Below are 12,901 nucleotides of genomic sequence, written 5' to 3' on the forward strand. Positions count from 1 at the left end.
AAAGACAGATGCGAATGCTCAGGTCCCCTCTTCGGGGCCGTGTTAGGGTGGGATCCAAAGTGAAACCCACTCGCCCACCGAGTGAAACCCAAGCGAACCCGCAGCATTCCGGGGGTTCTCTCCCGCTCCGTCCGCCCGGAAAGCCGACAACAGAGCTGCTGGCCCCTGCATCGTGCCCGTAGCACGCAGTGCCCCTGCCCGAGAGGCGCAGTTAATTCAGTTCCATGAATGAATCATCTGGAAGCATCCCAGTCTCGGCTTTCCGGACACCCAGAGCCACGTCTCGTTACACGGAGGTCAGGCTGGCGATCGAGGCCTCGGGCCGCCCCAGCACTTCCTGGGCAAGCAGCTTCGGGCACGTTCCCGGTCAGTGGGAGGGACTCAGCTGTGGGGCGCACGGTGCTTTCTTAGAAACTTAAAATCCACCTGTGGACGCGAACGCTAGAAGCTTCCTCCGCTGTCAGGCGCCCGGCCCCTTCCATCTCTCGCCCGGGAAGGAGCGGCGTCTGGCTTGGCTGCTGTACGGGAACGGGAACGGTGACTCCGTGAGGCCGGGCGCCCACAGACCGGAGGCCGGGGCGGGGGCGAAGGCCCTGGATCGCGAAAACTCCTCGCCAACACCCTGAGAAGTCGGGGCCTCCTTTAAAAGGCGCAGCTGGCGTGGGGGGGACGGGGTTGGTCCCCGGGGAGGGAGCACGTGCAAATGCGTTTGTGACGGGCTCTATACATCACCGGATGGAAGCGGTTCCCGCCAGGAAGGGAGGTGCAGGGAGACCCACGCTTTCTGGCGCCCGGCCCGCAGCGCTCTGGAAACGGAACCCTGTCTCAGGGCGATGGGTACCCCAACACCTGCCCCTGGGAGCCTCTGCTGCGGGAACCGGGTCCGTGACAGCGCCGTGTGGCTGGCCCCGACCTCTCACACGCACACGACTGACCTCACACGAAGACACTCCAGCCCCTCCTGAGGGCTGCCCCCCAACGGCAGCCTTTCCCGACCAGGCGGGCGTGAGCCTGCAGTTTGCGCGGTAACTCCACGCAGCCCTCCCCCGCGTCTGACCTGCGGACAATCGAACAATCAAGATTTGGGGTGGCGATAGCGAGCTGAGCGGGGCGGAGTCTGGAGGTAACTTGACCTTGTCTGTGACAGGCACATCTCCTGTATCACTCCCCGGGTTAAACGCCTTAACTGCGCGGCCATCTGCTGGGGGGCCCTGGGTCCCCAGTTCGTTAGGCCTGGGGCGCAGTGGGGGGGGGACCTGCTCGCAGGTGGTAACAGCGAGGGCCCCCTCGGAGGGACTGAGAAAGTGTGGCGTCTGGTCTGATACGTGGTGATCGCAAACCCGCTGGCCAGGACTCCGCTGTTCAATTCAACTGAGTTTTCAGAGCCGGTTAGAAGCAGCACTATCCCTTTGGGGGACCTTTAGGACCACAGCTTCAGAAGCAGCACGTCTGGTCCTTGGGAAACGAGACTCACATGGACAGTGCACGCCCACCAGGAGGTAGAGCTGAAGGGACCCTTATCCTCATAGAAATTATACACACACCACACACCACATACACATACCACACACACACACCATACACACACACCATACACACACACCATACACACACACACCCCATACACACACACCACACACACACCCCATACACACACACCACACACACACCCCATACACACACCATACACAATACCATACTCACACACACACCACATACACATACCATACTCACACACACACACCACACACACACACCATACACACACACACATACCACACCACACATACCATACTCACACACACACACCACACACACACACCATACACACACACATACCACACCACACACACCACACCACACATACCATACTCACACACACACAGCACACACACACCACACCACACATACCATACTCACACACACACACCCCATACACACACCATACACAATACCATACTCACACACACACACCACATACACATACCATACTCACACACACACAGCACACACACACCATACACACATACCATACTCACACACACCACACCACACATACCATACTCACACACACACACACCATACACACACACCATACACACACACCACACCACACATACCATACTCACACACACACACCACATACACATACCACACACACACACACACCACACACACCATACACACACACACCACACATACCATACTCACATACACACACCATACACACACACCATACACACACACCATGCACACATACTACACACACACCACACATACCATACTCACACACACACACCACACACACACACCACACACACACACACAACACACACCATACACACACACACCACACACACACACTACACACACACCACAAATACCACACACATCACACACACCATACACACACACCACACACACAGCATACACACTCACATCGCACACACACACCATACACACTCACATCACATATGCACCACACATACCACACACATCACACACACCACACACACACACCATATACACTCACATCAGGCATACACCACACGTGCAGACATACATATGCAGACACACACATGCAGGCACACACACAGGCCCAGAGAAGGCGCAGGTTGCCGCGTCTTTCATGCCTCCGGTGCCCCCTTTGCCAACATGGTCCGAACGTGACCCGGGGACGTGCCGGCCAACGTGCCCGCTCCCTTGAGCCACATGTGAAGCCTCATGACGGGCCCAACCCCACTCGCTTCGCCTGCGCCCTGCGTGTCAGCGCGTGACAGACAGACCAGGGCGCTGGACAGGGGCCTGCTCTGACTCCACCACCCGTCACTCAGGGCGCCGTCGCAGCCTCAGCGCCCTCACCCCCGACCCCAGGGAGCCCCTGGAAAGTCAGGAAACGCCGCCCTCACTCCGGGCCCCTCCCCGGGGCGGGGGCCACAGGCCTCGGGGTCCCACGTGGTGGGAGGAGCGACCTTTGCGGGGCCGCCCCCGATGGGGCTCCTCGTCCCACCCCGGAGCGTGGAGACATCACCCCGGAACCCCGGCCGGGCGGTCGCCCTCCCCGTGAGCAGGGCCCCCGTCCCGTGGCCACGGGAGCTCGTGTCCTGGCCACAAGGCGCGGCCCGGGCACAGCCGATCTCCTGTGGCGCACGTGGGTGTCCTGTCCTTGGCAGCGTGGCGGGCGGGCGGGCGGGCGGGCAGGGCGAGCACCTGCTGGAGGGAGAAGACGTCTTGAGTCTCTTACCTGGGACTGCGCCTGCCGCTCCCCTGGCCGTGCCCAGTGCCAGCCCCGTCACGCTCGCAGGCTGCCAGGGCAGCGCCATTAATGTTTAAAGGGGAACGGACAGGGAGGGGGCGAGGGGCTGGGAGTCATCTTCACCTCTCAGTATCGCCTTTCCTTCTCTAATGACTGATCATCGCTTCTGAGCCCTGCGGACCGAAGGCCAAGGCCTGGAACGGGCCTTCTCCACGTAAGCACGGGAATTCAGAGTAAGCGGAGCCCGCCCGCTGTGGCTCAGGGGTTGAGCGTGGACCCTGGGACCAGGAGGTCACAGCTTAATTCCCGGTCAGGGCACAGGCCCAGGTTGCGGGCTCCATTCCCCATGGGGGGCAGCGTGCAGGAGGCAGCCGATCCTTGATTCTCTCTCATCATTGATGTCTCTCTCCCTCTCTCCCTTCCCCTCTCTGAAATCAATAAAAACATTTTCTTAAATCCCTTTAAAAAAAAGGGGTGTGTGTGTGAAAATGGTGACTCTGAAGAAAAGGGAAAGTTGGAAATAAAAAGAGGGTATTAGGAGATACCCACAATAGAAGGAAGAGAGAGAATCGGGGAAGAATCTTTGATCATCTAATTTTATTTCAATATTTCTCTGATGACTTTTATGTCTTCTCCAAAATGGAACTTTATTGTTCGGGAGAACAATGGCAGCAGCTTAATTGTCCTTTTATGTTCTAATTCTGAAAGTGTTGTTTTTCCCATAATTTCCCAGGCGCAGCCATAATCTCTGCCATCCAGCTTTTGATTGAAGGATGATGAAGCGAAATTTGCGACTCTTGTGTCTAACATGGTCATTACACGCTTGGAGATACAGTAATTGGTTTTTTTTGTTGTTTTTTTTTCAAGTGTTAGTAATGTCTGGGCTATAAATAAACGGGATGTTCTCTGCTCATAAACAACTTCCATCTGGGATCCAAAATGAAAGTGCTTTTGGCTTGACATGTATGCATGTATTGCCAGTATCTGAAATTTATTACAGAGAGAGGCTCCATCGACGATTAACTTGTTCCTAGCCACATGTTCCTAAGTTTTCAAATAATTTCAAAATGTCCTATGTACTCAGACTTCCTTAGTGCAAATATATCTTTATAGCAACCATTTATTTTTAATTTATTTCCCACCCTACAGAAGCCCTACATAGATAGCATTATCACCATGAAGAAAATCTCACATGTAATACACTAGAAGAAAAGTACTGTGAAGACAGAGACTGCCTTAAGGAGGGTATCCCCCACTTGTGGGGTTAAAAAAAAAAAGTTCAGTTTTCCTATCGATTTGTCTGATTTGTCAGGAATCTGTGAGTTAGCGAAACACCTGAGAGCTAGTACTGCCAATGGAAGTAAGAGTGTTCCCCAAAATTATGGGATTGAAATAAATGCGTTGTTAAGAAAGCCCTCTAGATTGCATACAAAACCCTCCCGAACCAGCTTAATCAACGCTTCAGCGTGAAAATTACAGGGGAAAAGCCATGTGATTGTGCCAATTGGATGCTAATTGAATGAGAAAATGTCCCCGGTGGTCTTTCACACTTACACGCTTTTCATCATGATTTTCACATGTTCTAGTTCCTCGTGAAAAACAGCAGCATATGGAGAAGTAAAATAATAATAATAAAAATTTCCTTTTTGAATGTCAAGAGGACAGATTGGAAATCCAAGAAGGCAAAAACAGTAGTTGCTTTCACCAAACCAAACGAAAAAGCAATGAGATTGCCTTGTTTCGAGAGAGATGCCTTGTTTTGAGAGAGACAATGACCTCGTGTGCGTGCCGACGGCGAGGAGCATGGTCATCGGATAGAGCTGGCCTTATGCTGCGGCCCTTTCTGAGGCAGTTTCTAAGGCCTTATCCACCTCCGCTGCTGCGGTGTTTCGAGTTAAAGAACACCGGCTATGGAAAACTACTGTTTTCAATAACACGATCTCAGCACGAGGGAGGTTTTATGATGAAGCCGAGGCGGAGCGAGTGCTTGGGAAAGAACACAGACGCTCCCGCAAAGCTTTGGTGGGAATGAGGTACCCATGGCCTGTCGCTATTGGCTGGAGACCCCGGCGGCCGGGCCACCCCTGGAATTGGGCTCGGAGGAGGGAGGAGAGAGACAGCGAAATTAGGCAAAGGCTGTGACACGAAGAAGAGGGATGCTCCCTTGCTCAGCCAGGGTCCTTTTTGAGCGGAAGTCCTTCTCAAAGTGAAGTGCCCAGCAAATCGACGGACCCGCCCGTGGAAGTCCTGCCCCCCCGGTGGCCTGGTCTCGTGCTGCCCGCTCCCACAGCCCAGACGTGAGCAGGACTCCGACCCACTCGTGCTTGAAACGGGAAACGTTTCTCTGATTCCGGGGGGGCCTTCCAACCACGCGGGGCCTGTCCCAGGGAGCAGCCCCCCGCGAGGGCCGTGCCCACACGCGGCCCATCGGTTAGCCCGTGGGCCCGAGGGGCCAGCAGGCCCTCCGGGAGAGCCTGTCTCGTGGCATCTCTTCCCTCCAATTCCACGGACAGAACAACAGGCTTGCATCCAACGAAAAAGCCAATGATCCCTTCCTCACAATGGGCTGAACGTCAAGTTCACAACGTCTGGTTATAGAGCTGTTTCTAAACACAGCTGATCTAAAAGCTGTGGCTGAGCCCTGGCCGGTTTGGCTCAGTGGATAGAGCGTCGGCCTGCGGACTGAAGGGTCCCAGGTTCGATTCCGGTCAAGGGCATGTACCTTGGTTGCAGGCACATCCCCAGTAGGGGGTGTGCAGGAGGCAACTGATTGATGTTTCTCTCTCATCGATGTTTCTAACTCTCTATCCCTCTCCCTTCCTCTCTGTAAAAAATCAATAAAATATATTTTTTTAAAAATAAATAAAAGCTGTGGCTGAGTATGGCCACGGGAAAAGGTCCCTCGTCTATCGCTGAATGAGTAGAGCAGCATACAAAGTAATGTGCAAATTACATTTTGGGGGGACGCTGTACATGCACGGGGTGGGGCAAAAGTAGGTTTACATGTGTGGGTGCACGAAACAGTTTATTCTCATGTCATTACTTATTGATTCCTGCATCGCTTTCCATATGGACAGCTGTCAGCCTACCTTTGCCTCTCCCCCCCCCCCCACACCCCCGTTGTTTAACCGTGTGAGACCACGTGGTAGCGGAAAGACTCCGCTAATGGCTGGTCTTTTGGTAACAAGAGTCGTGGTATTTTTCCTTTGTGATTTTTCTGGTTTTTTTTTTTTTTTTTCCAAGCATTTTTTTTGCTGTCACATTGAGGATTCATATCGAAATGTTATATCCATAAATAATTGAATAGAATTAAACCATCCAAGACAGGAATCATGTACAAGAGATGCGTTTATATCTGCGTGTGGGCGATGTTCACAGAACAGAATAGTCCCTGACACGTTGAGACCGGCCGTTTCCCCTGGGATTGGAGTTTTTACCATTAAAAAACGGAATGTACCCGGAACAGCACGTTTGCCTCCGCTGAGGGAGAAGGGCAGCGTCTCTAAGATCCGTCCGAGGAACACAAAGGTGTGTCCCGGCCCGTGGGGGGTCCCTTGCCGACGGGCACTGGGGTCAGACAAGGCCGAGCATCCACCCCGCCCGGGCTTCCTCCTCCTCCGGTTGCCATGGGCACGTCCCGCGGCCCTGCCTGGCTTGTCTTGTTTCAGAACGGCAGATGGGCGTGGAGGCAGAACGTGCCACACCACACTCCCGCCTCCCACTCAGGACCAGAGCCCACAGATGCTCGGGCACCATTTCCCTTCGGCTGCATCCGAGCCAGGACCGTGGCGGACCAACCCGCCGTGAGCAGACAGGATGGTGGGTCACGCTCATGGCGATGGCGACCGAGCTGCGGACACCGAGCGGGGTCCCCAGGACGCTCACCGGGGTCCACGTGGGCCCTTCCTGCATTTCCTGCGCGTGGGAACTCACGGCGATAGGTGGCATTGCTGGGCAGAGCTCCGGTGGGGCTGGAAGCCGGGCCAGGTTCCTGGAGCTCCTGCCCTGCGGGGCCCATGGCCGGGTCTCGCCGGAGCGTGCTGGGGTCCATGCCCACCCGCCCTGGGGATCCGACCCCGAGCTGCCCCTTTCTGCACCCCCCCCCCACACCCCCCAGGTGTGGAGAAAATGCTCCTCCGCTCGGACGGTCCTGTCTCTTCTAGTTTTTTTTTTTTTTTAATATATTTTATTGATTTTTTACAGAGAGGAAGGGAGAGGGAGAGAGAGTTAGAAACATCGATGAGAGAGAAACATCGATCAGCTGCCTCCTGCACACCCCCCACTGGGGATGTGCCCGCAACCAAGGTACATGCCCTTGGCCGGAATTGAACCTGGGACCCTTCAGTCCGCAGGCCGACGCTCTATCCACTGAGCCAAACCGGTTTCGGCTGTCTCTTCTAGTTTTAACACAAAACCATACGTGACAGAGTGGCAGGTGACATTTCATTTCATTCATTCGCAAAGAATGCCTTGTCTGGGAAAGCAGGGCTGAGAGGAATCTAGCATCCAACACCTTTCCCAGGGGAGTGGATCCGTCACCCTCTTCGCCTTCAGTGTTAAAAGCAACGACAACAACATGGCCATCGCCTCAAGCGTGGAGCCAGGATGATGTTTCTCCTGTGGGCGCGGCCGGAGCGGCTGCTGATGCCTAGGGGGCATGGCCTGGGCCCCTCTGCACGCCCGCCTCCTCCCTCCCCTTCCCGTTCTCACGCGTCAGGTGATGCCGGGCCTCGCCTGCACACCAGCTCATCTGGAGACCTCAGATCGAGGTGGAGAAGCCAGTCTCTGCCAAGCGACCGACCCAGCCCCCGGGTGGCCCCGGGGGAGAGCGGGTTTGTGGCGGCCGCTGGTCTGTGCATGTCAGGAGCCCTCACCAGGGATGCAAATACCAGAATGCGGTGCAGGTGCCTCTGTGGGACCCAGGGCGGTGCTTCCGGGGCGCTGCAGGCAGAGCTAGGGTGACTGGGCCGGCGCCCGGGGAAGGAGGCTTGTGTCAGGGCAGCCGTGCCAACCAAGGCTTTGCGGGAGCCTCTGCCCCGCGCCGCCAGCCCGCGTGCGCTCCTGTTGGCCTGGAACTGCGTCGGTGGCGGCAGTGCAGGCGTGAGGGAGGGTCATGGCTCAGCCCCTTTGTGGCGACCCACCCATCATCAATGGCTCTCACTTCGCTTCCTTTTTCTAATTTTTCCTCTCTTCTCCCAAGACCATTCCATCTCCCTTTGTGCTTGCCGGGGATCCAAGGGCGGTGGAGAAGACAGAGGACGTGATAAACTTTCCCCCACTCATTCTAAATTCCTTCTCTACACCAAGAACTGCTTGATGGGTTCATTGCGATGCATTTCATCTGCTCTCCTTATAAGTTAGCACCGTGGTCGGAAAACTGCGGCTCGCGAGCCACATGCGGCTCTTTGGCCCCTTGAGTGTGGCTCTTTCACAAAATACCACGGCCTGGGCGAGTCTATGTTGAAGAAGTGAAGTTTAAGTTTAAAAAATTTGGCTCTCCAAAGAAATTTCAATCGTTGTCCTCTTGATATTTGGCTCTGTTGACTAATGAGTTTGCCGACCACTGAGTTAGCATATAACCCAGGGTGGGGCAAACGTAGGTTTACAGGTGTTTGTTTGGGAAATAATACAATAATGAATAAATAATAATACCAGAATAAACAGTGTTTTTGCGCGCTCGCAACTGTAAACCTGCCTTTGCCCACCCTGTGTACTAGCCACGTTGAACAGAAGAAGGGATCATGACATGACATAAATGACTGGGAATAAAAATGCGCTCGAATATTAAAATCCCGTCTCGTTCCAAGGGCGCCCGGAGAGTTCGTAGGTACAAGCAGCAGGAACCCGGCGTCCAGCTGATGTCAGCCGAAAGGAATTTGTTCTGAAGGCTGTTTGACAATCTCCTGGCGTCGCCAGAGAAGCTGGGCTCGGGAAGAAGAAAGAAGGTTCGACAGCCAGAGTCCCAGGCAGAAACCTGGCAGCGGACACAGCATTGGCTGTGGGATGAGTCGTTCCAATATTCAGCGGCAACCGTCGGTCCGGCCTACACTTGCGTGGCCTGGCGGCTTGGCCTGGGCTCCCTCGTGGGTCTGTGTTCGGTGCCGACGAGCTGGTGGCCCCGCTTCTGGAACTCGGCTGACACCGCGGGCAAGGCGGTGATGCCCGCCAACCAGGGGGCTCGCCCCGGCCTGTCCACGCCGCCGCTCAAGGCGGGTCCCCGAGCGCGAGAGACCTGCCATCACAGAGGACAGATGTCACTGGTCACCCCCCTCGACTCTCGTTGTGCTGTATCAGATCCCAACATGCAATCTAAGACGGGACATGTGCGATGTAAACAACCGGCTTTCACTCGTTAGGATCGATGTATCCTCCCCCGGTGGAGTTAACGCTGTTCGGGTTCACAATTATAAACGTAATAAATTTTAACCATAAAGAATCATTAAACAATGTCTGTGTCATGACTCTTGTGTCCATGTCTCTGTTCATTTGTTTCACAGTTTAAAGTATTTTGGCCTTTCAACGAGATTTGGCACAAACGTATACATTTCCACTTAACATGAAGGAGCCAATCCCCAAAAGAAATAATTCTAGTTTCATAGAGTTCCTTTTACTCCTATGTCAGATGCATTTCTCTTGAACCCAACCCGACATCTCTTGGTGCATGGGACCAGGCCCAGGCCACCCGGCCACCCGGCCAGGGCTCAGCATGCAGACTTTTGAAGATGGTGTTGCCATGATGGGTAACTGGTCAACAAGGGGACACACTGTTATTTTCGTCAAGTCCAGCATTTTCCTCGCTAATCAGATACCAGTTGGTGTCCGTGTTCAAATGGCAGGGAGACCCAGCTTCTAGTTGCTTCCCCGTGAAATACTGGATCATTTACTCTCATTTGCGGGCCATTGTAAACAACTTTGAGAGAACTTAGCACAGATTGAACAAATGAAAGATATTTGTGTCATGTGGCTCTTGCCATTTTATGACATTTCAAAGCTTAAATTTTTCCCTGAATAACATTTGCGAAGGCAAATGGATGTCTGAAATTTAAATGTGGTATTAAAAATATTACTCTACTGCCGTTTATGGCATATTAGGAGAGAGTTTTCATGTCTGTCAAGTCTTTTTTAAGAAATATCTTTTATTGATTTCAGAGAGGAAGGAAGGAGAGAGAGAGAGAAACATCCATGATGAGAGAGAGTCATGGATCAGCTGCCTCCTGCACGCCCCACACTAGGGATTGAGCCCACAACCCGGCCTGTGCCCTGACCAGGAATTGAACCGTGACTTCCTGATTCATAGGTTAATGCTCAACCCCTGAGCCGCGCCGGCCGGGCCAGCCATACACTCTTTGTCACAGCTACTCAATTGCCAGTGTCATGCCCAAGCAGCCCCAGACGTTACAGGAGGAAATGGGTGTTCCCATAACACCGGTTATAAAGCAGCCTGGATTGGGCCCATGAGCTGGTCAGTCACCATCCCTGCTGCACAGCCCAAGGACCCCAGCGGCTAACTGGTCGCCCCACCCTGTGTCAGAAGAGAGACTCAGAAGCTGTGCTTCCTCTTTGCTGTCCCCCTAAGTCCCCCACAAGCCAAGGCAAGCTCAGCAGGGCTGCTCCGATTCTCCCGGTGACAGGCACCTGCCCAGGCTGCAGCAGCACCCCCCTCTGGGACTACGGGGTCCGAGTTCTCTCCCTCCCAATCGCATGCGCATCCATCCTTCCTCCAGGCACAGCACCCGCCAGGACCAGGGCCTGAACGGCTCCCATCTCAGTTACATATACCCCCAGCGCTGGCCCTTCCTAACACCTCCTGCCCATTGTGATGAGTCGGGGTCACCAAGCCCGAAGTCCCTCTAGGGAGCCTGTACGTCTCCTCCCGCCAGGAGACCTCCCGTCCAGGCCACCCTCGGTCACCGGAGAGACTCCCATAACTTTCATCCAGTAAAGCAGGGCTCCGAGTCCTGTCCCTTCCTTCCGGAGACCCTCGCTTGTGAGAAAACCAATGCATCTCCCACAGCCCAGCAAGTGATGCTGCAAATTCTCCTGGGGGACTAAGTCTTACACACACGCCATGGGCCCAGTGGGTCATCAGAGAAGAATCGGAGAACTGAGTGATTGTCATACACACGCCATGTGCCCAGTGCACCATCAGAGAAGAATCGTGAGAACTGGGTGATTGTTATACACACGCCATGGGCCCAGTGGGTCATCAGAGGAGAATCGGAGAACTGGATGATTGTTATACACACGCCATGTGCCCAGTGCACCATCAGAGGAGAATCGTGAGAACTGGGTGATTGTTATACACACGCCATGGGCCCAGTGCACCATCAGAGGAGAATCGTGAGAACTGGGTGATTGTTATACACACGCCATGTGCCCAGTGCACCATCAGAGAAGAATCGGAGAACTGGGTGATTGTTATACACACGCCATGGGCCCAGTGCACCATCAGAGAAGAATCGGAGAACTGGATGATTGTTATACACACGCCATGTGCCCAGTGCACCATCAGAGAAGAATCGGAGAACTGGGTGATTGTTATACACACATACCATGTGCCCAGTGCACCATCAGAGAAGAATCGTGAGAACTGGGTGATTGTTATACACACGCCACATACCCAGTGGGTCATCAGAGAAGAATCGTGAGAACTGGGTGATTGTTATACACATGCCATGTGCCCAGTGCACCATCAGAGAAGAATCGGAGAACTGGGTGATTGTTATACACACGCCATGGGCCCAAGTGCACCATAGAGAAGAATCGTGAGAACTGGGTGATTGTTATACACACGCCATATACCCAGTGGGTCATCAGAGAAGAATCGTGAGAACTGGGTGATTGTTATACACACGCCATGTGCCCAGTGCACCATCAGAGGAGAATCGGAGAACTGGGTGATTGTTATACACACGCCATGGGCCCAGTGCACCATCAGAGAAGAATCGGAGAACTGGATGATTGTTATACACACGCCATGGGCCCAGTGCACCATCAGAGGAGAATCGGAGAGCTGGATGATTAAAATTGGCGCTCATTCTCGTGTGTCTGACTCCCTTCTCACCTCTTGTGAAAGGTGCCCGTGTTCTCAGAGCTTTGGGAGAAAGACAGAGAGTGAGCACTCACCCCAGCAGACTCAGGGACCCCAACGCCCTGCCTGATCCGTGCTGCTGACTCACAGCCTCTATGTCTCCAGGGCAGGCTCGCCCCCGTGGGGGAGAGCAGAGATCATAAGATGTATGTTCTCCGTAAATACTCCGAGCTCTCCACGTGTACGAAATACGATGCTGAGGGTTGAAACGGCTAAAGAAAGACGAGTGACATGTGGCACATACTCCCAAGAAGAACATTGTTGGAGAAGAAAAACTAAAGACAATCAAGGCGGAATGCGACCCGATCTACAAACCATGTCCAAAGAGAGGCGCAAAGCATCGCCGAGTGGAAAGGTCCCCCATGTCTGTGATAGGAGAAGATCTGACTCTGGGCGGTGGGCACACAGTGCATCAGTAGGTAGACCTTGTAACACAGAAACCCACACCTGCAACCTAATGATCATAGTCACCAACGTCGCCCCAATGAATTAATTTTAAAAAGAACCACTGGCCTGGCTGCGTGTGGCTCAGTGGTTGAGCCTCAGCACAGAAA

Source organism: Cnephaeus nilssonii (assembly GCF_951640355.1).
Source record: "Cnephaeus nilssonii genome assembly, chromosome: 21".
NCBI classification, from domain to species: domain Eukaryota; kingdom Metazoa; phylum Chordata; class Mammalia; order Chiroptera; family Vespertilionidae; genus Cnephaeus; species Cnephaeus nilssonii.